Source organism: Mus caroli, unplaced genomic scaffold (assembly GCF_978045245.1).
Source record: "Mus caroli unplaced genomic scaffold, Mus_caroli_1 scaffold_18, whole genome shotgun sequence".
Lineage (NCBI taxonomy): Eukaryota > Metazoa > Chordata > Mammalia > Rodentia > Muridae > Mus > Mus caroli.
Genome location: NW_028227273.1, coordinates 13,943,628 through 13,971,500, shown reverse-complemented (window position 1 = coordinate 13,971,500; position 27,873 = coordinate 13,943,628). Strand labels below are relative to the sequence as shown.

Below are 27,873 nucleotides of genomic sequence, written 5' to 3'. Positions count from 1 at the left end.
CCAAATCTGGCTCCAGCCTGTTATCCTTGCCTTGGCTTGGTCCTCTAGCACAGGTGGGAAGTAACGGACTTGGAATATTGCTTTTAGGAGAACCTATCACCAGAGGTGCTCCTTGAAGCTACGACCTGCTATCAGGGGACTTCGTGCTGCTCAGAGAGAGGCTGCTGGGATCCAGGGTGGATGGATCATGCTCCGAAGGTTGTCTGTGCCCAGGCTAGGTAACTCTTCCGTTTCCCCCTTAGTTTCCTGATGCTCTAAAGGTTAAAGGAGCTGTGGCCAGTCTCTCTGAGCTGGTAGTTGAGGGTACTCATATTTCTGTTTTGGGCATTGTGCTACTACAGAGTTCAGCTCCCGAGGCCAGAGTTCATGAGATAATTAACAAATGATCAGAACCTTAGAGTTAGGATAAGCCTCCAGTGTACTCTAGTTCTAACACCTGCCTAAGGCCAGAATAGTCTGTCCTGAACTCGTGTCAGTGGTGCATTCAGACTGGTTAACCAGTGCTTCCGGGGGTGGGGCAATGTACCATCTCTTCTAGCAGTGTATAAGCTCTTTAAAAACTTAGTCTCTTGTGAGACTAGGCCGGGGCCTAGCAAACACAGAAGTGGATGATCACAGTCAGCTATTGGATGGATCACACGGCCCCCAATGGAGGAGCTAGAGAAATTACCCAAGGAGCTAAAGGGAACTGCAACCCTATAGGTGGAACAACAATATGAACTAACCAGTACCCCGGAGCTCTTGTCTCTAGCTGCATATGTATCAAAAGATGGCCTAGTTGGCCATCACTGCAAAGAGAGGCCCATTGGACTTGCAAACTTTATATGCCCCAGTACAGGGGTATGCCAGGGCCAAAAAGGGGGAGTGGGTGGGTAGGGGATTGGGGGGGGTGGGTATAGGGGACTTTTGGAATAGCATTGAAAATGTAAACGAGGAAAATACCTAATAAAAAATAAATTAAAAAAAAAAACTAAGCTTATTACTGAGTATGGTAGTGCACACCTTTAATTCCAGCCCTTGGTGGGCGGAGGCGGAGGCGGAGTCAGGCAGGTTTCTGTGAGTTTGAGGCTAACCTAGTCTTAGATTCAGGACAGCCAGAGCCTGCCTCCCTCCCTCCCTTTCTCCCTCCCTCTTTCCCCTCCTCTCTCATACACATACAAACACACAATTTGATTCTCCCGAATTGTCAAATAAACTGATTGACTTCCCCCATCTTACTAAAGTTGATTTCTATAAAGTTTACTCACCAACCAAATAGTTTATGCAAATTACTATAGACTAAGCAAGACTTATTCCAAGCAAAATTATTGACTTAGTCTCTAGCAGAGTTTATTTTTAGTAACTTTAATTGTACTGACTTCCCGTGGGGCAGGCGCTTCTCACTCTCTTTACGGAAACGTTTCTCCTTCTATCAGAGGAGGTAGTGAGTGGATATGAGTGTTAACTTTGGAAACACAGGTTCTGTCAGGTTCAGGGGACTGCTCAGACATGATTACTGCCTCTCAAGGCATTTATACTTTATTAAGAATGAAGCCTTGCCTGCCGGGTTTGGCATAAAGGAATGGACTAGACATGAATATTAGTCACCAGGCAGTTGGAGGGAGGGACTGGCTTCTCAGGCCTCCACATATCACCAGGGAGGAGACCTGTGACACAGCCACTGTGTGAGCCTGGCCCAGGTCCCAGCCTTAGGCCCCCACTGGAGGAACTCTAGATGTCTTTCAGGAACATGCAGGAGTGAAGGGGGATTAGAGACTTGGGCTACTGAGGTCCAAGTGGAAGAGAAAGTGACCTTGCTTGCACAAGCCAGGCACAGAAAGAAGACCATAACATGCTTACTCAGGTGTGAGGCCTAAGAGCTGATTTCATAAAAGGAGAGAGTTGACTAGAGAGAGTGGACAATGGGTAGCCAAATACATAGCTCACAATATGGTTTGTTTGTTTGTTTGTTTGTTTGTTTTTTGGAAGCTTCCCAATACAAAGGACTGATAAATCTTTAAGGAGAGGGAAACACTCATTATTCTGATCGATCACTATATATTTTTACATTATCAAAACCTAACTTCCTCCATATGTACAACAGAAAATATAAGTGGAAAGAAGAAAATGGTCCAGTCACTAAAATTAAAACCCTGGAGAATTTCCATGGCCACCCTGGGTGATGATCATTTTTAATTTTCCTCTCAAAGATGGCACCGCCAACAGAGATTTCCTCATGGAGTGGTTCCTGCTGCCAAGCCAGGAGGCAGCTGTCACTTGGAGGGTGTTTTTCTTATAACAGACGGCTTCAAGTCTTGATCCAGGGCATAGACACTTCTTGAAAGGCGTTTTGTTCAAAGCAGACAAGGTCCCAGCCTACCTTCCTTTAGGAGAGATGAAAACATCACAGCCTGCAGTAGCAGAGGGCACCGTGGAAACTAAACTCCCTCACCCTGAGGTGCAGGCATGAACGTGAGTGTTTTATTTATTATTTACAGCACAACCTGTCCAGACATGGTGTGTTAGGAACTGGTCGACAACACTGATGGAAGTCAGCACTGGGGCCGTAAAAGGGCCTTTGAAACTCCAGCAGGCTTTCATAATAGTCTCTCCGGGCCCCACGGGCAAAGCTGTTTGCCCACGTCCCCTCCCCTCTCCTCATCACAAATCAACTCCTCAACTTGGTTTAGGCTCCAGGAAGTTGAGAGATTGGAGATTTCAAATGAGCCTTTCAGTCCAGATGTGTCCATAATAGAAACCGCTGGGCAGTGGGGCATAATTAACCACCTCTCCTTCGCTGAGACGGCGGAATGGCATTAATTCTGCCAACTGGGCTCGACGTGAATTGGCTGGAACGTTCTGAGTCGATTTCCAGCTGCTGCTTCTGCTGCTCTGGCTTCCAACAGGATTTGCATTCCAAATAAAATGAGGCCCGAAATAGATGCCCAATACACGTTCAATGCTATTTTTAATCAGTGATCTCTCGGTTAGCTGTGAAAGATTATTAGCAGGTCACAATGCACTTCAGACTTCTCTTTGTCCCGCAGACCGGATCTCAGCACACGGTGACTGGTGACTAGCTTCTCCTTTTACCTCGAAGACTCTTTACACAACGGGTAGGAGGAGAGTGGTGTGTGTCGGGGCGGCACAGATGTGCTACAATTATAAGCTCCGGAGCTGAAGGGCCATTTATTTTGGCTAAAGCTGTGTTTAAATAGGCTAGAGTTCCACCAGAGAATTTTCAGGCAAGTCAGCTAGTCTGAGGCTTACAAACGGTTATCCTGACACTCACCTGGGACTATCAAACCAATCCCTGTGATTTTTTTTTTTTTTTTACAAAAGTTGTTTTTATTTTTAAACTATATATTCATGTGTGTGTGTGTGTGTGTGTGTGTTATGCACATATAAATTCAATTGCTCAGGGAGAGGATGCAGGATTCCCTGGAATTACAGTTGGTCCCCAGCCATCTGATCTAGGCGCTAGGAACTGAACTCTGGCTTCTGCAAGAGCCGTATGAGGCCCTAACTGTGAGCCAACTCTCCAGCGCCACCAGTCCCTTTTAATTCACAGAAGAACACGGAGGGCAATGTTAATTTTGTGTTTATTGCTCCCTCCTACCTAGGTGTGGGAATCCAGTAGGTACTGCGTATTTCTTTATAGATAGTAGTTTCCTAGAAACTTGAGATGCCTATGGATATAGTCGTCAATAGATGCCCTAGTTATTTTAAAAATAATATGATTTCACATTTGTTTATCATGCAAGCAAATCTGTCATCTCATTTGCAAAGACATTTACGTAGAATGAATGCTCAAATGTAATTGTATTAGTAACTGTTTTACAGAATATGTTAATGTTAATATTACCCCTGTTTCTACTTCTCCTTTCACTATAATGTGTGTGTTTCTGTTGGTCCAATTCTTTGGAGTTTACTTTTTTGTACATGGGTTGGCAACTGTATTTCAGCTGCTCCACAGTCTTGATCCCCTAAATTACCTCTGCTATTATTATATATCTGATTCTTCAAAAAAATTCCACAATTTCCCTGTCCTTTTGTCCATTTATTGATTTTACCCATCATCCTCAAATATTAACTAATAATTCCCCAAAGCTTTTGGTTTGGCTTAATTAGAGTTTAAACGTGCTGTGGTCTTTTCTTATGAAAGTTTTCTACTCTTTAATTTTGCAGGGATTGATCCATCCCTGTATTTCAGCAGGAACACTTGATTATCAAGGACATGGAGGAAGGCGGTGGGAGTCCAGAGATAGCCTGGTCCTCAGATATGCTTTAGAAAGAAACAGAGCTACCCCAACCCCACCCCTGCTGCCACCAGTGCCTGCATCACTACTTTCTTGATGCCACCATTCTTGGCAGCTATCTCCAGGAGCAATGCCTTATCTGTAAGGCACACATTGGGGATAGAAACAGAAGGCCATGCCAGTGAACTTCCTGTTCAACTCTGGCATGATCTTGACCACAGTCTTGGTAGCATTGGGAGATAGGTGCAGAGATGGTGCCCTGGGAAGCCCCATGGCCATCACAGGACTATTTTCCAGAGAGGCTGTCTGTAGCCTCCTGGGTAGCGTGATAGCCTGGACTGTGGTCGCAGACCCCTTGATGATGATGAAGTTGTAGTGGATGACCTTAGTAGCGGGGCTAAACATTTGGTAGTGCAGGAGGTGTTGCTGACAGTCTTGAAGGAATTGTCACTTTTGGTGGTCCACCGCCATCACAAGCATCAGGGGAAGGGCAGGAGATGACCCTTTTGCTTTGACTCTTCTAAGAGGGCTCTGACAGTCTCTATGGTGGAGAAGACACCAGTAACTTCCACCATACACTTTGCACCAGTGTCACTATTTTATCTTGGTGGGATCTTGCTCCTGAAGGACAGAGATGGCCTTCTGGTTGATGACAAGTTTCCTCTTCTCATCCTTGACTGCGCTGTTGATCTTGTTGGAACATGTAGACTATACAGTTGAGGTCAGTGGAGGGCCACTAATGGCAACAATCTCCACTTTGCAGGAGTTGAAGGCGACTCTGGTAACCAGGTCCTCAATACGGCTGAATCCGTCCACTTGGACCTAAGACACCATCATGTCTTAGGGAAGTGGCTGGCACTGCATGAGAACATCCTGCTGTCTCTGGAACGTGATAGGTCAGAGGGCCACCTTACCAATTCTCTAATGAAATATTCAAAATTTCTTTACTTCTTATGTTCCTTATTTTTCTCTGACTCCTGCCATTTCTATAGCATCTAAAATACATTTTTATCTTCATTCATACCCTAACATCTTTAGTATCAGTACACTTTACTTTTTAGTTGCAACCTGAACAAATCTCTGGATTTGTTCCACTGATTTCAAAGTCATTTGTTCCTTCTACTGTTATGGCAACATATGCTTGTTGTTGACATTTAGATGGTATTTTTAAAAGGTAGAAGAAAGAAAACTAACCTTCCTTGCTCCCCTTACCTGGTGGTAGACAGTTCGATCATTTATGAGATAGTTACTGAGCCCTCAATGCTGCGCATCCATGCACATGCGTACACACATATACACATACATGTACCTGCATGTGTACATGCACACACACACACACGTATATATACACACACATATACATATCATACACAACATATATGTATATACACATATGCCATATACATATGCATATGTATATCATACACACACACATATATATACACATTATACATCATATACACACATGCATACTCATATACATAATCAAAAACACATACTACCATACACAAGGTAAACCCTAATCTCAAACAACTTCTCATTTGGAAAGGGGTACAGACAAGCAAGCAGCAAATTAAACTATAATCTGTAGAAGAAAAAAGGGAGAACAGGTTTGCTTTGGAGCATACAGAGCGCTCAGGGTATCGGGTCCCTTTATTATCCTTAGTGGGAGGAGTCTCTGGACTCACCCTCACCGAGAAGTAGTAGCATCATTTGGGATACCTTCATTTCTGTACCACAAACCTATCAGCTATGTCCCTTCCTTCTATGCCAACACTATGTCACAACTTCTTATCCCAGTATGGAAACAGGACTAGATTTCCTTGATGATCTCTTTTTGGTTTGGTTTGGTTTTGGTTTTGAGACAGGGTCCCTCTGCGTATATAGCTCTGGGTGTCTTGGAACTCACTTTGTAGAACAGGCTGTCCTCGAGCTAACAGAGATCCACTTGTCACTGCCCACCAAGTACTGGGATTAAAAGCTTGTACCCATCACACCTGGCTGATGGTCCCTTTTTGATATGTCATTTTGAGCAGCATACCGGCATGCTTTAGAATATTCTCTTGCTGTCTCTGTCTCTCTTTGTCCTTCTGATCATGCCCCCTAGCCTGCAAGTCCACATCTCTCTTTCCTCTTATAGCTCAGGCTTCCCCAGAACTTACTGTGTAATGGGAGAAGACCTTGAACTTTTGATCCCCTATCTCCACCTCCAAATGCTGAGATTACAAGTATAATCACCATGCCTGATTTATGTGGTGCTAGGAATTGGACTCAACACTTTATGCTTGCTGGGCAGGCACTCTACCAACTGAGGCACACCCCAGCTCCAAGCCACCTCATCTCAAAGGCACATTCTTAATTCTGTATCTGCTTCTAGTCACTGCTTCTCTTCTCTGCTCTCCTTTGCACTGAACTGCATGGAAAACCATCTTTATTGCTCCCAGATCTCTGTCTTTTAATGTCCCTTTAGTTAATTTTGACATGTCACTGAGGTTTTTTCTATCAAGATCTTTGATGATACAAGGGTTGGTTTCCCTAGTATAGAGCCCATGCAAGCTGATTTTCCAGGAAAGGACTTGGTCTCCTGCAGAGCTCTGTTGAAATCCACCAAGGCCGATTGGATGGCTTAAGTGGTTAACCACAAGAGTTGGGCTGTTGCCTCCTTATCGTGCTGGGGGAGACTTGCTTATCCCTAAAATAACAAATGCAGAGCTGGAAGTGGAGTGCTGGAGCCAAGGTTCCCAAGGCACGCCACTTTGCCTCCTTGATTTTTGCCTGCTAAAAGCCCTCTGGGCCAAGGATTGGGATCCCTGAATGCGAAGTCTTTGTTGTCTGTGCACTGTACCAGGAAACCCCACACCCATCACTGGCCTTACCACTTCCTTCCTCCCCACTATTTGCCATTCCAGCAGGCCTAGACACAAGTTGCTTTTTGCCTTTATTAGCATGGCAACCAGGAAACCACATGTTGTCCCACAAAGTGGTCATTTCTTTGTCCTGGTAGCACTTAGTAGCCCCTTAGTAGCACTGAACAGAGCAGAATCTCTGTTTTCTGGGAAATGCTGTGTGTTCTTCTGGCTTCTGTCATCTCCTCTGAAAGCTCTCCTGGTGCTTCTTCATCTCCATTGCAGTCTTTGCTTTCTCAGAGTGCTGTTCAGAGTCCCACCCCCTTCTTCTCTATACTCGATCCCTAGGAAATGTCAACCTGCCCATTGGCTCTATCTACCAACTGCTTTCCGTGCGCAAGATGGCATGTTCTTATCTTGTTCTAAAACTTGAACATCTGAGACATTCAGCAACAACAATAATGAAGGAAATTCTTAAAAGAAATGAACACTCTTAAGTATACATCAGGCTTCTGTCTTTGCTCCGAGGCTGCCACTGAACACTGTTCTGTAGGTCTACGCATTTTGACACTGTCACTTGGATAACTGTTAGGAGAACTCAGGAGAAACGTGAATGAACTCTGTTGAGATTTTATTCCTGAAATTCCATTTGTCATTGGTCAGTATTTTTCCTACGGGATACTGATTGAGTCTTATTAATTAGGACTAAGATTAATTAATTCTTAATCTAATTAGGACACTGTCCTAATTCTGTAGGACACATATTAATCCTTCCCTATGATGCTATCTGGGTGTGAACCCAGACCCTGTCCACTGTCTCATCCTCTCATGCCAGCCTTGTTTGAGCCACCAGCAGGTCTTCTGTCACGTCTGCAGTCGTCTCTTGGGCTCATGTCTTTGCTGCCTTACCCCACTCTCTCTTCTACCCATTCTCCATAGCCATCTTTGGAACATGCACATCTCATCCTAACCCCCCAGTTGTGTTCCTTCCATGGCTCTTGTCACTTGTTACCTTTCCGGCAATTGCACAACACTTTCTGTCTTGTACTTTGGTCTCGAGTCATAGAAGCAATGGATGGGTGTCCTTGGACTCACCAGGCTTGCCTTAGGGCCTCCCTTTGCATTTACCCCAAAGCCCAGTGCTTCCCATTACACAGCAGCCTCTTCTCTAGACTTCTTCAGCTTAAGAGTCAGTTCCTTAGAAAGAATAAGACAGTTCCCAACCTGCGGGTTGTGACATTTGGAGGGTCTAACCACTTTTTCACAGAGGTTGCCTCAGACCACTGAAAATCACAGAGCTTTACATTATGATTCACAATTATAGCATAATTACAGTTATGACGTAGCAATGAAAATAATTTTATGGTTGGGGGTCACCACAACGTAAGGAACTGTATTAAAGGGTCACAGCATTAAGAAGGTTGAGAACCACTGCTATCAGATCATACAGCAAGTGAAGTACTCTTCCCTTATTCCTGTTTCCTGAAGGCTTATCATTCCATGTCTCCTTTACCTAACTGTTCTCTTCTTAGCCTATCCACATTATTGTTCTTGAAAAATGTCTGTCTTGAGAAGTGTTTTAGCATACCAAGCTGCAGCTTTTGCTGGGCAGCTGAACCAGTGCTTCTGCCCATCTCTGCAACTTCGCACAAGATTTCTAATCCCTCTCTCTGGCTCATCAGCCAGCCAGATACCAGCAGTCCCTGCCTCTGGCTCGAGGTTGGATTTATCAATACAAAGCACCAGTGGCTGTAGAGTCAGGGGTGAGTTTGGGGCTCTGCTGTTCTGGTTCCTCCCTGTGGGGACCCAAGGCAATCTCTCTCTCTCTCTCTGTATATATATATATATATATATAATCTCTATCTATCTATCTATCTATCTATCTATCTATCTATCTATCTATCTATCTATCTAGCCTTGGCCATAATTCAAAGTCAAGTATCCCATCAGGTGACCTCGACACAGACGCTACTATCAGTTTATCCTTCCATTCCAGCCTGTGGGCTTCTCTGCACCCCAGGACTTCTTACACTACCCCTTTGTTACACCCATTTAAAATTGTCAGTCTGAATGTGCCATCTGGTTACTGAAAGGGCCTTGAGGGTACTGGGACTGGGTCTGTCTGGTTCCTAGTAGAGTCCAAATGACCTGGCATAAAAGAGAAGCCTAATAAAATGCCATATGAATGGAACTCATGAATGAATGCACAGCCAGCCTTTAATGCATGAGATAGTGTTAACCTGAGCAGTGACGGGGAGAAAAGTGGTCCAGGGAAGACACAGTAAAAAGTACAATAGAGACAATAATGACATGTTGAGTAAGTTAAAAAAAATGATGGCTGACTGTGAGAAGTGAGTCTGATGAAGAAAGAGGGACATTTGTCATTCCAGTCCTTGTCACTGCATGGAAGAGTTAAAAATAGTCAATGAGATTATGTCTTAGTTTGCCTGGGCAGACTAAACTGGATACTTTATTATTGTTTTTATTAGATATTTTCTTTATTTACATTTCAAATGCTATCCCCTTTCCTGGTTTCCTCTCTGAAAACCCACTATGCCATCCCCCTTCCCCATTGCTCTCCAGCCCACCCACTCCTGCTTCCCTGTTCTGGTATTCCCCTACACGGGGACATGGAGCCTTCTCAGAACCAAGGGAAGAAAGTTATGTCATGATGTGTGTACACATATATGTATAAATATATACATAAGCATAAATGTATGTTTACAGGAATCACAAATGGATGGTCTGTCTTTGTTTTAGAAGTACATTGTGTGTGTGCGCGTATGTATATGTGTATATAGATGAGTATGTTTGTGTATGTGTGTGTGGAGGGTGTGTATGTATGTATGTATGGGTGTGTGTATGGAGGTGTGTGTATGTGCACTTGCATATATGTGCATTTGAATATGGAGGTCATGGGGGCAACGACGAGTGTTACTCAGGTGCTTCCAACCTTTGCAATAATTTTCTTTCATGAGACAGGGTGTCAAGTAACCCCAGTTCATCTGGAACTTACTGTGTAGACTAGAATGATCTTGAACTGGTGTCTACTACTCCAGTAGTAGGATTAGCAGCATGGGCCACGGTGCCTGGTTTATGTGGTCCTAGGGTTTGAACTAAGGGATTCATGAATGCTACATAATCATGCTGCCATGTGAGTTGGACCCTCAGCCTGTATTAAGTTTTAAAATACAGATGTCCTTAAAATTTGAGAAAAGAAGTATGTTGTTCCATAGTTTTTGTCTTTGTTTTGCTGTGATTATTGTTTCCAAGTTGAAAAAAAAATCCTTGGCCTAGTTAATCATGATGATCTGAAATGACTTATCAAAAGTGTACATGTACAAGTATGTCCAATCAAATCCTTGTATGGAATGTGAGCCATGGGGATGTAGGGTTGGCCTACCCATGGCTCTATTTCCTATCATTTAAACAGAGCCTGTTTTTTTTAATGGAGAGAATGAAGCCAGGATAAATAAAATTAAGCAACAAAGGACAGAAAAAAGACATAAAGACAGAATCTATAGTCAGATATCTAGACAAGTGATTCGAAGGAGAATGGCCCTCAATGGTTCATATATTTTAATACTTGATCCCTAGTGGACCTGTTTGGAAAAGATAAGGAGGTATGGCAGTTGTGTCACTGTGGTAGCTTTGAGATTTCAAAATTCCACACCATTTCCAGTTAGATATCTTTCTGCCTTTTGTTTGTAAATCAGATGTGAGCTCCTATCCACTGCTCCGGTGTTATGCCTCTCTGTCTGCTACCATGTTCCCTGCTATAATGGTCATGGACTCACCCTCTGAATTTGTAAGCTCCCAATAAACTCTTTTTTTTCTATAAGCTGCCTTGGTCATGATGTCTTTTTGTTGCAATTGAAAAGTAACCAAGGCATCTGGCTTTAGGGAGAGAGTGTGGGAAAAGAATAAACCATGGTTAATGATATGAGATCCTTGATCCAGCTATGCCTGAAGTCTTACTCTTGACTTTTCCCATCACAAAACCCAATAAAATCACCCCCTAGATAGTTGGGTTTTTGTCTTTTACAAGTGGGAAACCATATTTATTTGGTACCAGAAATAGGCCATTGCTTGAGGCTGACATTCCAATGAGGAGTATAAGTGTGGCACATGAGGTCTTTCCTGCTAGGGGCACAAGACTCAACAATCCTTGCCCTGATTTCTGAATCATGTGATTTTAATAGTCACCTCTTGTTTCTCTACACTTAGATCGGATTCCTGCTGAGATTAGAGCTTTAGAGGCGTCATTAAAATTTCAAGATGTTGTCTGCCTTCTTGCATGTCTTTCAAGGAAAGAAAAAGCTTCCGTATAAATTGGTCCCTCTGAAAGCAGGGAGGAAGTAGCTTGTGACTTCATTAAGAGATTCCTTGTTCCTATTCACATGTGAGAGTGGTCTGTGGCTGTTGTGGATCAGATGATCAGGCAGCCCGGGGACCTGCAAACACCATGACCATATTCCACATGGGCCGATTGGGACAGAGGCTAGGAGGTGGCAGAGATAGGTAGCAGATGTGACTGGAACCCAATGTTTTAAGCCTGTGTCTAGACTGCTAAGTGAACTAACCTCACCCAGGCACAGACATTCACTGGTTCAGCCTCAGCCTCTCAGCAGGAGTCGTTTAGGAGTTGTTTACTGGAGACCTGTTGCTAAGGTACAAATAGACAAAAAGAATTAGTCAACAATAGGCCAAGACTTGTGGCGTTTTCTTACAGAAGTCTGCTCACACACCAGTTGACCACGGTCTTCAAAGAATCCTTATCTAGCTCAACCAGAGAAATGCCAACCCAAGGGAACTTGGAATTTCTGGATTTTGAAGGCAACAAGACCTAAGGTAAGAGGAATGTCCAGGAGTTGTAGAGGAACTCCCTTCTGATACTTATTTCAGGGGTAGCCTTGGAGAATAATGAATTTAAGGGTATCATCTATCCATAAGGAAAATTCCAGGGCAGTCAAGATATGAAATCTTCTTGTACTATGTATGACACATGTCATCTGTTGTAAAAGGTGTTTTGATAGAAGTCACCTTGTTGCTCCTCATAGGCAATACTATAAAGGCATTCTAGTTCAATTTCTATTGTGACCAAAAGCAAATTTGCTTCTTAAAGTTTTGTTCGTTTTCTTAATTTTTCTCCAATATATAATCCAAGGAGATCTTGGATTTATCTTTATTTTCTCTTTTGATTTGCAATTAAAGTTATACTATATTGTGTGTGTGTGTGTTGATGCCCTTGGAGGTCAGAAGAGGGGTTTGGCTCCCCTGGAGCTGGTGTCTCCAGTTGTTGTGACTCAATGGGTTTGAGTGCTTGGAACTGAACTCTTGATCCTTTGCAAGAGCAGCAAGCCCTCTTAACCACTGAGTCATCCCTCCAGCTCTATAAGCAATTATTTTTAAAGCTGTCTAGATGCTTGTCTAGTTTTTATTTATGTTCATATTAAAATTCTTTTCAAGAATACACTTAGGTATGTAGACTTGTGTGTGTATGTGTGTGTGTGTGTTTTCTTGGAAACCTTGGGGGCTTTTTAGATGCCAATACTTGAGGCATAATTGTATAATCAGTAATTTTTTTCATTTATGTCTTTGACTATAATTTTCACTCCATTTGCTTTGGTTTTTCATTCTCAAAATTTATAAGCTGGATATTCACAAATTGGAGAAGACAAATAGCAATACTCTGGCAACCTCAAACCAGTGGCTAAACAACAAGGGGAAGCGGCTAGTTTGTGGGGTGTGAGAGATTCCATACAGGCGCCCATCCATCCAGGTTCCAAGAAATGTACTGGTCTTTCAGAGGAGCGTCCAGTGACGAGGCTGACACAAGGCTTTTGTCAATTGCATTCTTTAGCACAGTTCCATTAGCCAGGTGGCTAATTAACGTATCTAAGTTTTTAAGATTTTTTTTTATTTACCTCCTTCAGATTTGTAGATATTTCAAGAGAAATTTTAGAAAGCTGGTGTCAGATATCAAATGACAGTAGAAGCTTTTAGCCTATTTAAAAGGCAGCTAGACAAAGCGTTGGGAACTTGGTGCTTTCAACCTCACTTAATTAGTAACAAACTAGCTGCATTGAGCAGCTTTTGTGTGCCAGACCCGGCATTTGCTAGATTGCAAAGCTGAATAAAATGCTGTTCCAATCCTTATGGCTCGAGCAATCTACTGGGCAGGGTTGACATGCAAAATAACCGGCTGAATGTGGCAGGTAAGTATATGGTGCACACAGGACTCTAAGAGCCACACGGAGAAGACTTCATGGGGAGGTAGAGAAATTTGCACTTTATAAAGCTTGAAGCGGCTTGCCAAGAAAGCAGAGAGGTGGTGACCTACGCCCTATGCCCTACGTAGGGGAGTTCGAGAGGGCTGGGCCTACAAAGTAGAATTTCTTTCTAAGTTTTCATTCTATTGCTGTTGAGTTACACCTTGCTTTCTTATGGCTGATAGTTCTACGCGGGTGGGATCTCACGGCAGCTTTGGCTCCCTCCTTGGTCTTATTCTCTCCACTGGCTGGGTCTGGGGTTCTGTGTGCACACTTTAATTCCTCATGCATTAACATGTATTTATGTGATCTTAAAGACAAAGTGACAATTTACATAAGCAAAGAATGTGAATATTTAAAAGGATAATGTAGTTTAACATCCCTGTCTGACTTGCTGTTTATGGCTGGGAGGTGTGACCTTGTTGTAGAAAGTGTATCACCAGGGGGTGGGCTTTGGGGTTTCAGAAGCTCAAGCCATGCCCAGTGTCACCCTCTCTTCTTGCTGCCTGCCGATCAGGAAGTAGAACTCTCTGCGGACTCTCCACCACCATTTCTGCCTGTGTGCCACCATGATTCCTGCCATGATGATAATGGACCAAACCTCTGCACTGTAAGCCAGCCCCAATTAAATGTTTTCCTTTATAAGAATTGCTGTGGCCGTGGCATCTCTTCATACAGTAATAAAACCCTAACTAAGACAGGGCACGTACATAGTAGGTGCTCAACGGTTGACCGGTACTGGGAAGTTAGAAGATGGTCTCACAAACATGACATGGCATGACAGACCCTCGGTGTCTGTGTTGGTACCAGCAAGGAAATTAAATTCTAGCCACGCCAAATTATTTGTTTAAGAAAAAATATCATATTAAGTCTCTGGACTGACAGTCTAGCATTTTCCCTATTACTCAATGACATTCTTGTTTATATTTATTTATTTTGTTTCTCTAACTGAATTTTACTTAAAAAAAAATCCACTCCCTGAACTGGCAGTGGTTTAGAGATTTTATGAAAAGCCTACAAAAGGTACTTAGCACGCAAGCTCATTTTCTTGTGTGTCTCGCCGCCTGTACCACACCTGACACTCTCTGTTATACACAGCTTTGTGCTGTTGTCTGGTTTTCCTTTGTGTGATTTGTGTTGTCTGAGTCGAGGAGAGTTGTTTGACTGCTTAGAATCCAGTGAATTTCCCTTGCCCCCCTCCTCTGTGACATCCTTAAGTTCACCCCAGCAACAGTTCTTCCCTGCCTCTCTATGGCAGACTGCCAGACTTCATCTATCATGCCTTTGGCTGTTCTCCGCTACTGCAGCAGAATTTTGTTTTTGTTTTTTTTTTAAATCTTATCAACAGTGTGTTGCAATGCCAGCAACCTCTGCTCCAAATGCCTTCTTCTCTTTCTCTTAAAAAAAATAAAATGAAAAGTAAAACAACAGAACCCCAGTAGACAATCAGTAAGACCCTGGCTTAGGCTGGCTCCTGTAATAGAATGGTTGAGTTTGGATAATTTATAAAGAGGCCAATTCTGGAGACTGGGAATCCAAGATTACATGGCTGGCTGCACCTCGCAAGTGCCTTATGCTGTGTGGACTGTGGCAGAAAGACAGAAGGAGAAGAGGATACCTGCAGATGAGGGGGGATTTGGAGTAGCGTTGGAAGGACTGGCCTCACCTTACTTACCTATATGCTCTGAGAGTGAACTGTCACTCAAGTGAGAGAGGCGTCATGCCATTCTTGAAGGCTGCCGCTTAGTGATCCACACACTTTCTTTAAGTCCTTCCTCCCTACACCAACTGAAGATTTAAGCCTCCGTGGAGGCATTGGTAGTAATAAGCTGTATTCAAATCATAGCAGATGCTTAGAGCAATGGACCATGTCTCCTTTCTTCTGAGTACAGCTGGGATTTCCTCATGGATTTAGTCCAAACAGGCTTTAAACCTTTCACAGTGAAAGACAGATTCTCTCTTCAGTAAATCCATCCTGTTGCCCCTTGAATTCTTATGTCCCTTTGGTTTCTGGGAGTAGAAGTGTTCAACACCTATAACAGGCTGCCGAGGCAGAGGTGGGCTATCTTGGGCAACCCTCTGGGAGACTTGGCTGTGAATTAGGATAGCATTGTATATAAATACCTGGCAGAATTGAGTGAGATGAGAATGCAAATTGCCTGGAATAGCATTCGATACACAACATAAAAATGCTAATAACGTGACTACTATTCCTGTAAAAATAACTCTTAGTCTGAGGTTTCTCTCTATCACCATTCATTCGGATGCTATAGATTCAAAAATATTATTCTTCTCCCAAAATTTTATGTAAGCTTTCTGTTAGTTCTATTTTTTAAAAATATTTGAGCATGTTATTCTCCCTTACCCCATTCCATCTCTGAGGTTGGCCTGGAACTCACTATGCAACCAAAAATTACCTTTAACTTCTAATCTTCTTGACTACCCCTCGCTAGTGCTGGGGATGGGACCTAGGGCTTTTGCAAGCTAGGCAAGTGCTCTGCCAACTGACTTGCATCCCTAGACCCAACTGTCTCTTTCAGTCTATACCTCAGGAGTTTTGCCTGATATACCAGCATCTTAGAATACGAAAGATAATCTCTCTTGGTAATTCCCCTGATCATGTAAGTCACTTTTTAGTTTGCCAACTTCACAGGTAATCCAACGAACCAGTTTCTAAGATGTGAATTTCCATTCTTATTTTAGAAAAGTTGGTATCTGTCACTTTACAGGGATGAGTCCTGGTGGTTCTATTGGCTCATTTCCCATTTTTCTAAGTTCTTAGAGAAGTATTCAGAGAAATATTTATCAACTCGACTTATTGCTTTGGCTCACAAACTCGACATGTCTATCCTTAAGACACTCATAATGAGGAAGCTGACTTATTTCTTTAAAAATGTATTCATTGTAATCATTATCATCATCATTAATAGTAGTATGTGTGTGTGTACCATGTCACATGTATGGCAATTAGAGGATGTCTTTTGTGGAGTTTTCTTCTTTCACCTTTATGTGGCCTCTGAGAATTGAACTCAAGGTTTCAGGCTTACATGGCAAGCACCTGTTGAGCCATCTCACCATCCCATCCCCCATGTCCTTACTTAAAAAAAAAGTTATTCCTATGTTTTTACTTTTATTACCATGGAATTTGGTCTCTTGTACAAATACACACACACACACACACACACACACACACACACATACACACACACACACCCTCTCCATGAAATAACCACCATGGTTTGGGTACAACTGACTTAGTATTTGCATGTCTCTGTTTTGAAAAGGTGTCTCGTTTCAGATTGGAACACCATGGCTACAAACGACAGTGGACTGTGTTTTTATATTTGGCTACTACAATTGTTATAAACTGCTATTTTAGAAACATCCAGTCAGAAGTTATTTGACAGTTAAACAGAACATGGAGGGGGACAACGACATAGAAAGGGAAACAGGAACTTAAGAAACCCCCTCAGACAGTTACGACTTCCATCTGGCTTTTCTTTGGTGGGGTCTTCTGCGGTTAGAGATCAGCAGGACCAGAGGGCACTGGCTTTGTCTGCCAGGAGCTGATCTCTCCTAGTCAGCTCCATGCTCCATTGTTTCCTTTCCCAGTCTCTGAGCTGGACCATGGGAGGGCTTCTTGTCAAAACACAAACATGGATTCATGGAATTGTATCACTAAGGGATTTGACCGCTCACTAGACCACAGCGTTCCCATGCTCTTCAAGTATAAGAATCTCTTCTCCTTATCAACGTGTCTTGGGTTTCCATAGAGTGCCACCGAAACAAACAGCACACATGACTTGAAAAGTTATAGCATGGAAATAGACCTCTGCAAATCCAGTAACCATTCCATAGGAGTTTAAATGTTAGTAATCACAATAGAATTGCTTCAAACAAATAATTATGCCTACATGAATGAGACATGTTACTTCAACTGTAACCTGCTGGGTATGCAAATCCCATGAACTTGGAGGCTCTCAGAGACCTATACCTGGGGAAACACTGGTATGAGAGGTTGAGTTTGAACAGATGAGTTCATGTGACTCAAGGTTGTAAAGACCACGGCTCACTGCTGGCAGAGTCCACATCATTGACCCCCTTTTTGCTGGGTTAGTTTTCTTCTGGAATGATACTATCAGAGAGAAGTATTGAAACAACCAAGCTCTGAGGAGACTATGATGTACGCGCCGAACATAGGAGGGCCTTCTCTTATTAACAAAGCCCTATCAGAGAATTGGGTTGTTAGTAGAATTCTTACATCATTTGACATCTTACATCTACTTGACAAATATTCCTTGAGAACTGTTTGATACTTTTTCATTTTTCGTTTCATTTTCAGAGAGGTCCTCTTCCTCTCTCTTTTTTTAAAATTATGTATTTTCCTCAATTACATTTCTAATGCTATCCCAAAAGTCCCCCATACCCTCCCCCCAACTCCCCTACCCACCCATTCCCACTTTTTGGCCCTGGCGTTCCCCTGTACTGGGGCATATAAAGTTTGCATGTCCAATGGGCCTCTCTTTCCAGTGATGGCCAACTAGGCCATCTTTTGATACATATGCAGCTAGAGTCAAGAGCTCCGGGGTACTGGTTAGTTCATAATGTTGTTGCACCTACAGGGTTGCAGATCTCTTTAGATCCTTAGATACTTTCTCTAGCTCCTCCATTGGGGGCCCAGAGGTCCTCTCTCTTGAGAAGGTAGATTCAGTCTACCTTCACACTAACAATAATCCTCTCACCTCTAAGTCCCAAGTGCTGGGATCATATGTGTTAGCCAACATACTTGATTTTGTGTTTGGTACCTCTTAACCCACATAGTAAACTTGGAAAACATTCAATTTTGGTTTCAGAGAACTTGTTCTTCCTGACAAAGCAAAAAAGCAGATGAACATATTGGAACCTTAAATATCATAGAGTTTGACAGTGTACAGGCACAAAAGTCAACGAGAACGGACAACCTCAACTTCTGCCAAGTTGGGAGAAGCAGCTCTGGCTGCTGTATTGACAAAACAAATGAGAAGAATCACCAGCCAAAGAATACATTATAATATTGGCAGACAGGAGGAGGAGTGCGAGAACCACATTAAAAAACCATTCAGTGTTAGAGATGACTCAGCTCAGTTGGAGAAAGATGAGAAGAAAAATTGATATTTCTTGGACAATGTTTAGTGTTTATGTACAAGGAGACATCTCAGGAGCTTATGAATCGGGTCTTTAGCCAGAGTTTCCATGGCTGATTAACACAAGGTTAAAGATGCTGAACTAGATGCTGATCAAGCCCATATTCTCCCTAGACGACCTGTTTCTTCTGGTACCCCTTTCATTTTCAGAACGTCAGGGGGCCAACAGATTGTCTTCATGCCTCTGTGGGTCTGGCGAACTGCGAAGCATCTGGGTTAACTCTGATTCTCATTAAAACGTGGTTCATTTGGGGACAGATGGTGAGCAATCCAATCATATCTTTTATGTGGATAGAGCAATCATGAGGGTTCATCCAGTTAGATCTAACCGTGTCTTAAGACAATGCTGCCCAACTAGACTCCACTGTTTGTGTTTCCCAGTGATAAAGGGTAGATCATACGGCTAAGGTTGGTAATCTTCACCCTGACCAAATGATTTGAAAACGGCGAGTTTCATAAGATTCTTAGGAAGGACAGAGCCAAACACAAATACATCTATTCCCGTCACCTGAAGATGTGACTCAGTCAGAATGTTTTTTTTTTTTTTTGGGGGGGGGGGGACAGCACACGTGGATCTTAGACAAGCAGAGAGCAATTATAATTGGTGTTGACAGAAAAACTGTGCAAACAGACCACAGTGAATTCCACACCCCCCTCCCCCAGCTAAGTATAATGAAACTGGGTTCAGGGAGTGTTGCTTGGCATTTGGACTTCCCACTCTTCCATTGCCAAGGCTCCCAGGACTTTCAGTGAGAGACCAGTATTTACCATAGGCAGAAATCCTCCCATCCCATTAACCCTCACCACGGTGCTGCAGGCTGGCACAGGTGCTGAGAAGGGCCCTGAAAAGCAGGCTGGGTTAACAGGCACATTTTCACTGCAGGCAGTTCTGGTTGCCTTGGTGAGTCCCTGCGCGTCTGAAGAGGAGCTCATCTGTCCCTGCCTGGGGGTCACTCGTGACTGCTCTGGCATGGCCAGATTTCCTTTGCTAACTACCTGTGTGCAAAGACGTCTGAAGACTTTTTAAAGGGATTGGAATATGGGGGGCGGGGGGAAATTGTGTCACCTTTACATATGAACAAAGACCAAGTTCCCTTATAGAAACAGGGCTGAACTGAGAACTACACCTGGCAAGTATGGGAATCATACTTGGGGCGAGTACGGGAAGCGGACACCGGAAGTGCTTGGGTGAGAGATGGGGAGAGGATGAGGGCTCCGTGCCCACCCCGGGTCTTTCCTCCGGGAATCCTGGGAGGAAGGAGACACAGGAAAAGAAGAAAGGGGCATGGGAAAAGGAGAAGGAAGGGGACTGGTGAGAACACACCAGACGTGGTTCCTTTGATTTCGAATAGTTCTTCTGGCCTCAGGACAGCTCAAGCATGACCACGCAGAAATCCTCTGTAAAACCTCTGCAAGCTGGAGCCACGCAGATCACTTCAATGCTTTGTGGCAGTCGCCTGCGCTTATTTATTTGCGAAGTGGCCTTGAAGCAGCCTCCCAATCTTTGTGCACACAGAACCAGGCTGTGTGTGCGAGTGAGGGCATTTGTAAGAGTGACAAAGTAAAAATGGCCCTCGGGCACTTCAACGTCTGAAGTGCTCCGGTGGATGCTTCCTCTGTGGTGTTCTCTGTGGATGGTGGAGGGAGTTGGGAGGTTAGAGTGGCCAGGCACAGGGGTCTGCAGTGACATCGCTGGCAGGGTATCATTGTCTAACATCACAAGTAGCTATCTAGAGCACAATTGGGCCCTTCAATTCATCAGAATGGTGCTCTCTATTTCGCATCGAGGCGAGACAAGATACTCATTCTAAGGACTTAGTAGAAACATAAAAACCCTTCAACAGAGTTCAGCCTATGGCTTGGATCCGGACAAATTCAGTGCAGTTTCTTATGCTATAATTCCTGTGTCTCTGGGACAGGGCAATGAAAATGAATGTCCTAAATAATGACCCGAGGCGCTGCATGGGTGTGAAGTGCCTCACAAATCATCAAAGAAAGATTAAATTACGTCTTAGACTTACCAAAGCCAAAAAGTGAACTAATAACACATTTTAGAAACCGTTGCTCCAGGAGCTAAAGCTTAAAATCATGGTAGGGGTTAACCCCAGCCTGACCAGGACACCTGAGTCACCAGAAGGTCCCATAATTAAAAGCTGGGCTTAATTCTCTTTTGTGTATTGGTAATAGGTATGAGAAACACTTATGTGTAAGAACTCTTTCTTTTTATATGTGTGTGGTATCTATGCATGTTTATATGTGCGTGTAGGGATGGGGTGGGTGCAATTACCTGTGTGGAGGTTGATACTGGGGGTCTTTCTGAATCTCTCTTTCCACTGTGTTTCTTTAATTTTTACATTTATTCACTGATTCTCTCCCTCCATGCCCCGTGCCGCATTCATGTGCTGTGTTCACCTGAGGAGATAGTGACACATGCCTTTAATCCCAGCAATTGGGAGGCAGAGGCAGGCAGATTTCTGAGTTCGAGGCCAGCCTGGTCTACAGAGTGAGTTCCAGGACAGCCAGGGCTACACAGAGAAACCCTGTCTCAAACAAACAAACAAACAAACAAATAAACCAAACCAAAACAAAACAAAACAAAAAGAACAACTTACAGGGGATAAGTTCTCTCTATCCTTTATGTCTGAGCTACTTTTTCTATTGCAATGATAGAAAAAGCAACTTGGGGAGGAAGGGTTTACTCCAGCTTGCAACTCTCAGATCACTCTCCACCACTGAGGGAAATGAGGGCAGAAACTCCAGGCAGCACCCTGGAGGCAGAAACTGAAACAGAGGCCATGGAGGAATGTTTCTTCTTGGCTTGCTCAGCCTCCTTGTACAACTCAGGATCGCCCATACAGGGATGGCATCGCCCACAATGGGTCACATATGATCGCCCACATCAATCACAGTCCCCCACAGGCTTGCCTACAGGACAGTCTTAAGGGAAGGCATTTTCTCAGTTGTGGTTCCCTCTTAGACAACTCAATCACGTATAAAGCTGACAAAACCAAAGTAATAAACAACCAGGACATTGAGCTATAATTGACAGCTCAGAGCAGTCTACTTAAGGAATAGAACATGCTTATTTAATAGACATACATATGGTAAAAGAATTACTACTATTGAACTAACCAATGTATGCCTCATGCACTTTTTACATGTGTCCATGTGTGTGTGTGTGTGTGTGTGATAAGAATACTTAATAACTACTCTCAGTGAAGCCCTAGCATACCACACAGTCTTCTCAATCATAGTAAACACGCTGAACCTTCAATGCTTAGAACTATTTACTCTGAAGATTTGCTCTCTGTGGCTCAATGTGCCTGGAGTCAAGGAGACTTGGTTGACAGCAGGGAGATGTCGAAGACTCTTGAAACCATTTGCTCGTTTGCTGTGCCCCTGTCCTTTTGGCTGACAAGTGTCTTCTGCTCTCTCCTGTCCTGCGATCGCAGGTGAATGATAATGGCCACTCTAATCCCAATGTGACAACGTCTTTCAGTGAACATGTCAATAACTTCATGACCTGGTCTCTGTCTATTACCACAGAAAAGGAAGCTCCTTTCTGTCAGCTCCTTACAGCAACACAGCAAAGCTAAGGTTTTATGGGAAAGAAAAGTCATGAAGCTCTTCTTTTTAAGAAGAGTTGTGGAGCCGGGCGTGGTGGCGCATGCCTTTCAGAAGCACTCGGAAGGCAGAGGCAGACGGATTTCTGAGTTTGAGGCCAGCCTGGTCTACAAAGTGAGTTCCAGGACAGCCAGGGCTATACAGAGAAACTGTCTCAAAAAAACAAAACAAAACAACAACAATGAAAACAAAAACAAAAACAAAACAAAAACACAAAACAACAAAAACAAAAAACAAAAACAAAAAACCCAAAACAAAAACAAAAACAAAACAAAAAAAGGAAGAGTTGTGGTATAGAGAAGGAGGGGGGGTGAGAAAAGAAAGAAGAAAGGAAGGAAGGTGGAAGGGGGAGGGGGTGAGAGATGCAGGGGGAGGGTGGATGGGATAGGGGGGTTCCAGAAGGGAAACTGGGAAAGGGGCTAACATTTTAAATGTAAATAAAGAAAATACCCAAGAAAAGAAAAGAAAAAAGAGAAAGAAAAGAAATGGGGAGAAAGGGGAAGAAGAAGAAGAAGAAGAAGAAGAAGAAGAAGAAGAAGAAGAAGAAGAAGAAGAAGGAGGAGGAGGAGGAGGAGGAGGAGGAGGAGGAGGAGGAGGAGGAGGAGGAGGAGGAGGAGGAGGAGGAGGAGGAGAAGGAGAAGGAGAAGGAGAAGGAGAAGGAGAAGGAGAAGGAGAAGGAGAAGGAGAAGGAGAAGGAGAAGGAGAAGGAGAAGGAGAAGGAGAAGAAGAAGAAGAAGAAGAAGAAGAAGAAGAAGAAGAAGAAGAAGAAGAAGAAGAAGAAGAAGAAGAAGAAGAAGAAGGAGAAGAAGAGGAAGAACAAGAAGAAGAAGGGGAAGGGGAGGGGAAGGGGAAAAGCAAGAGGAGGAAGAGGAGGAAGAGGAAGAGGAAGAAGCAGCAGCAGCAGCAGCAGCAACAGCAGCTTTCCATGATGGCACACACTATTAATCCCAGCACTCAGGAGGCAGAGACAGATGAGCGTGAATTCGAGGTCTTCATGTACATACATGCATACATAGCATACATACATGCATGCATGCATACATACAGCTTAGTCTACATAGGGAATTCCAGGACATCCGGATCTATACAGAGGCCCTGTCTCCAAAAATAAGTTGTGGGTTGGGAGTGATATCATACGTAGCCTTTCCTTGAATTCAGGGGTTGATTCCAGGATTTCTGACACACCATACCACAATATGTGGATATTAAATTCTTTATATGAACCAACCTAATTTTTGCACACAACACACCCAGAGAGCACTGGTAACACTATTGCAATGTGTTATGTAAATTGTAGTTGCTGTTTTGTTTCAGAAATAATAAAAAGGAAGTCTATACATGTTCATTGCAGGTGCATCAGGACTGGGGCATAGCTCAGTCAGTAGAACTATTACCTGGCACATGAAAGATGGAGGTTCTATGCCTAACCCATAAAACAAAATGAATCAGCCAAATGTGGTGGCACGCACCCGAAACCCTACACTCAGGTTGCAGGGGCTGGGCAAGGAGTTCAAGGTCATCCTCAACTACATAGTGAGTTTGAGGACTACATGAACTCCTGTCTCAGAAAAAATGAAGCAAACTAAATTCTAAAGCTTCCTATCTGGCTCACTAACTTCATGGATACAGAGCCCACAGAGACCAAGAGCCAAAATGACAGGTTGTGGGTAAGCCTGCCACTCTGATACATGGCTACTGTAACTTACTTAGTACAAAAAATAATATCATACCTTTGCTATATTTTACAGAATATTTTGCTATCATATTTATTTAAGAAGTTATTACAAAAAACCAAAAAATTAAAAAAGAAGTTATTACATTCATTTATTTATTTACTTATTTATTTGTGTATATATATATATATATATATATATATATATATATATATATGTATATATATGTATGTATGTATGTGTGTTTGTGTGTGTGTGTACTACGGTGCATGAATGGAGGTTAGAGGACAACTTGAAGTAGCTTATTCTCTCTTTTCATCATGTGGTCCCAAGGGGGTTGAACACAGGTGACAAGTGGCTTTGCCCACTGAGCTCTCTCACCAGTCCCTGGCTCTTCATTAGTAATGGTGTAGCCTGTACTCTAGCACCTTCCTCAGTTTTCTCAACTGCTTGTTGATGCTGGGTAGTCTTCCAAGCAGTTATCAGTACATTCAGTGTTGCTATGAACAGCCATCCTAAAATTTTTATGCCAAGTTTTAAATATTTTAAGTTAATTTTAATAAGATAAGCTACTGTTAACAAAATTGCTTTATTGTATATTCAAAAACAGGTTGTTAAGTTGTCTGGATCAGTAAAATGCTTGCCACAAGAGGATGAGGACTCGAATTCAGAGCCCAGCACTCATGTTAAGTCCTGGGTTCTGTGCCACGTACCCATAATCCCAGGGCTGGGAGAAGATGTATAGGAAGTTGCCAGAAGTGTGCGAGTCAGCTAGTTCTGCAAATCAGTGAGCTACAGGTTCAGTGGGGGACTGTCAAAAATAAGGTTTGGAAGGTCACAAGTCCCTTCCGGTTGGCACCAGAACCGGGTCACCTTGGGCGCAGAGTCGGCAGACACCCCCAATGTCCCTAGAGGACTCTCCACGCTACCGGTGAGTGGAACACAACTTCTGTTTCATTCCAATCTAGCTGGATCTGAGACAGCATTAAGGAAGCAGAAACCCGGCCTGACCAGGGTCACAAGTCCCTTCCAGTCGGTGCCAGCACCGGGTCAGGGTCACCTTGTGCTTGGAGTCGGCGGACACCCCCAAGGTCCCTAGAGGACAGCTTCTGGGACACACCCTGTTTCGGGTCTTCATCTTCTGCCAGGAGGCAGGTCCGAACACCAGATATCTGTGCACCTTCACTGCAAGAGGAGAGCTTGCCTGCAGAGAGTACTCTGACCACTGAAACTCAGGAGAGAGCTAGTCTCCCAGGTCTGCTGATAGAGGCTAACAGAATCACGAGAAGAACAAGCTTTAACCAGAGACAACTATAACAACTAACTCCAGAGATTACCAGATGGCGAAAGGCAAATGTAAGAATCTTACTAACAGAAACCAAGACCACTCACCATCATCAGAATGCACCGTTCCCACCTCACCCAGTCCTGGGCACCCCAACACACCAGAAAAGCTAGACCCAGATTTAAAAGCATATCTCATGATGATGGTAGAGGACATCAAGAAGGACTTTAATAACTCAGTTAAAGAAATACAGGAGAACATTGCTAAAGAGTTACAAGTCCTTAAAGAAAAACAGGAAAACACAACCAAACAGGTGATGGAAATGAACAAAACCATACTAGACCTAAAAAGGGAAGTAGACACAATAAAGAAAACCCAAAGTGATGCAACACTGGAAATAGAAATCCTAGGAAAGAAATCTGGAACCATAGATGTGAACATGAGCAACAGAATATAAGAGATGGAAGAGAAAATCTCAGGTGCAGAAGATTCCATAGAGAACATTGGCACAACAATCAAAGAAAATGCAAAATGCAAAAAGATCCTAACTCAAAACATCCAGGAAATCCAGGACACAATGATAAGACCAAACCTATGGATAATAAGAGTAGATGAGAATGAAGATTTTCAACTCAAAGGGCCAGCAAATATCTTCAACAAAATTATAGAAGAAAACTTCCCAAAAATAAAGAAAGAGATGCCCATGATCATAGAAGAAGTCTACAGAACTCCAAATAGACTGGACCAGAAAAGAAATGCCTCCCGACACATAATAATCAGGACAACAAATGCACTAAATAAAGATAGAATATTAAAAGCAGTAAGGGAAAAAGGTCAAGAAACATATAAAGGTAGGCCTATCAGAATTACACCAGACTTTTCACCAGAGACTATGAAAGCCAGAAGATCCTGGACAGATGTTATACAGACACTAAGAGAACACAAATGCCAGCCCAGGCTACTATACCCAGCCAAACTTTCAATTACCATAGATGGAGAAACCAAAGTATTCCAGCCAGAAGCTGGAAAGAACCCAGATGCCCCTCAACACAGGAATGGATACAGAAAATGTGGTACATTTACACAATGGAGTACTACTCATCTATTAAAAAGAATGAATTTATGAAATTCCTAGGCAAATGGATGGACCTGGAGGCCATTATCCTGAGTGAGGTAACAAAAGAACCCACATGATATGTACTCACTGATAAGTGGATATTAGCCCAGAAACTTAGAATACCCAAGATTCAAGATACAATTTGCAAAACACATGAAACTCAAGGAGGACAAAGACCAAAGTGTGGACACTTTGCCCCTTCTTAGAATTGGGAACAAAACACCCATGGAAGGAGTTACAGAGACAAAGTTTAGAGCTGAGACAAAAGGATGGACCATCTAGAGACTGCCATACCCGGGGATCCATCCCATAGTCAGCCTCCAAACACTCTTGCATACACTAGCAAGATTTTGCTGAAAGTACCCAGATATAGCTGTCACTTGTGAGGCTATGCCGGGGCCTAGCAAACACAGAAGTGGATGCTCACAGTCAGCTATTGGATGGATCTCAGGGCCCCCAATGGAGGAGCTAGGAAAGTACCCAAGGATCTAAAATTGTCTGCAACCCTATAGGTGGAACAACAATATGAACTAACTAGTACCCCCAGAGCTCGTGTCTCTAGCTGCATATGTATCAGAAGATGGCCTAGTCAGCCATCATTGGAAAGAGAGGCCCATTGGTCTTGCAAACATTATATGCCTCAGTTCAGGGGAACGCCAGGGCCAAGAAGTGGGAGTGGGTGGGTAGGGGAGTGGGGGGGAGGGTATGGGGACTTTTGGGATAGCATTGGAAATGTAAATGAAGAAAATACCTAATTTTAAAAAAAAGGTGAGAGCTACGGAGGAATGTGCCCTGATGCTGACTTCCATCCTTTAAATAAACACACACAGACACACATACACACACATATGACTCATACACAGATGTGTACACTTACACAAACACATGCACATTCATACACTACATATATGTGTATTTGTATATACACACAGAAAGGTGCACACCTATACAAATACAGACACATTCATATACCACACGTGTGCACGTGTATCCATGGACACACATTTTTATGGTTCACTTTTCCAATTTGGTACCAACGGGTAAACACATTGGTCATTTGCATTCTCACAGGACTGGGGAAATCTCTTACATGTGCATTGGCTTTTAGTATTTATTTTGCAGCATTCTTACATTTAAAACTCAACTATATTTTACAAGGAGGGATGGCTTCAGAAGCTGCTGGTAGGTGTCTATATGATCCCAGCCCTAATTGTATTTTATGGTTTCTTTCAGTTCATTGTCTCTGTGTAAAAACAAACCTGTATTATGTGCCTACCCTAGGGGAATATCTGAGTCATAAGACAGTATGTATAACCAAGCCTTTGATGTATTTTACATCACTGTCCCAATGAACCTTTCTGGGAATATTCTAGGAAATGTGAGCTAATCTGCTAGCTGATGTGATCAGATGTGTGAGACTAGAATATCCAGGTGACTTAGGGTGATGAGTTGGGGACAAAGGGACGGTGTGAAAGATACTGAAGTCATCTGCTCAAACGGTGGTGGAATTTAGAAGAGAGTTGTTCTTACCACCTTGATCTCCAAGAAACAGAAGGGAAAAGTGTGTTAGATGCTAACTACTTCTCTGAAACCCTCTCTTTGCATACTGCATTGAAAGGGCAGGATGCCATTCCT

General features: G+C 43.1%; 1 long non-coding RNA gene across 2 annotated transcripts in view; it reads left to right on the top strand.

The window, feature by feature from the left end:
• Positions 1–11,795: 11,795 nt before the first annotated feature.
• LOC147000358 (uncharacterized) overlaps positions 11,796–27,873 on the top strand; it is a 39,906-nt gene continuing 23,828 nt past the window's right edge. For both annotated transcript variants that reach the window (XR_015045861.1, XR_015045860.1), the window contains exon 1: positions 11,796–11,935. This is a non-coding gene — a long non-coding RNA (uncharacterized LOC147000358). The remainder of the gene's footprint in view (positions 11,936–27,873) is intronic.